This window comes from Bactrocera latifrons, unplaced genomic scaffold (genome assembly GCF_001853355.1).
Source record: "Bactrocera latifrons isolate USDA-ARS-PBARC rearing strain unplaced genomic scaffold, ASM185335v1 scaffold_338, whole genome shotgun sequence".
Lineage (NCBI taxonomy): Eukaryota > Metazoa > Arthropoda > Insecta > Diptera > Tephritidae > Bactrocera > Bactrocera latifrons.
The window spans coordinates 138185-139081 of record NW_017536977.1 but is presented as its reverse complement, the minus strand read 5'-3'; positions in this window follow the sequence as shown (position 1 = coordinate 139081).

The following is an 897-nucleotide window of genomic DNA, read 5'->3' as shown; positions in this document are numbered from 1 at the left end:
AGAGCCTCTTTATCCTAACTGTTTACAAAATTTTTACTTTTTTATTTTCTATCGAAAGTTTAAGTTCGCTTATTGTAACCACTAAAAAATAAAAAATTGAAATATATATTTGTGAAACACACAAAATTTTATTTTTRAAATTAGGGACAGAAAGGTCTTTATTTAAAAATTTAGTTAAAAAATATATTCTAATTCTAATAAAAAGAGCTATAACATTTTTTGGGTCACAATTATCACAACACAAAAAGGGCCTAACATCTTTCATTTTATTAAAAAGAATATCTCCCAATCCTATTTTATGACAATTACTGTCGAATCCTTCCAAAAATCTTCTTTCCAAAATTTTTTAAAAGGCAATAAAATCCTCAGGCGGCTTGACTAAATTGCATTTGTCTATTTGATTTTGATGCATGAAGATGAATTCGTCCGAAGGAATTTCATCTCCTAAATATGGTAAAAGCAGGAAACATGTGTGCAGTTTGAAAATTTTTAAATAAAAATAGCCGCAAAAGTAGCTAAACGCATTTTCTTTCAAAAAATTACAATAATTTCTAAACTACTATCTAATACGATTGATCTAACAAGGGAGTGTTCAGGCCGTGGTAAGCCTTGAAAATCCTGCCAAGAAGGCCATTCAATAGTGAATCATTACAGACATTAAGTAGAACATTATTACTATGTTATGAAATTACTGTAGCATCAGGTTCCAAAAGCAGCTTACAGCTTCATTTGTTACGACGTTAACGTAACGTAAGCCCCACAATTTCCTAAACAAACTAGAGAACATATAGGGCGTTACTCTAGAACCTCCTCTGCTTCGAATCTGCCCGAAAAAATGTTCTAAACTGCCCTGACATAGTCGTCTCGTCTTCAAGTACGGAAAACCTGAGTATGACA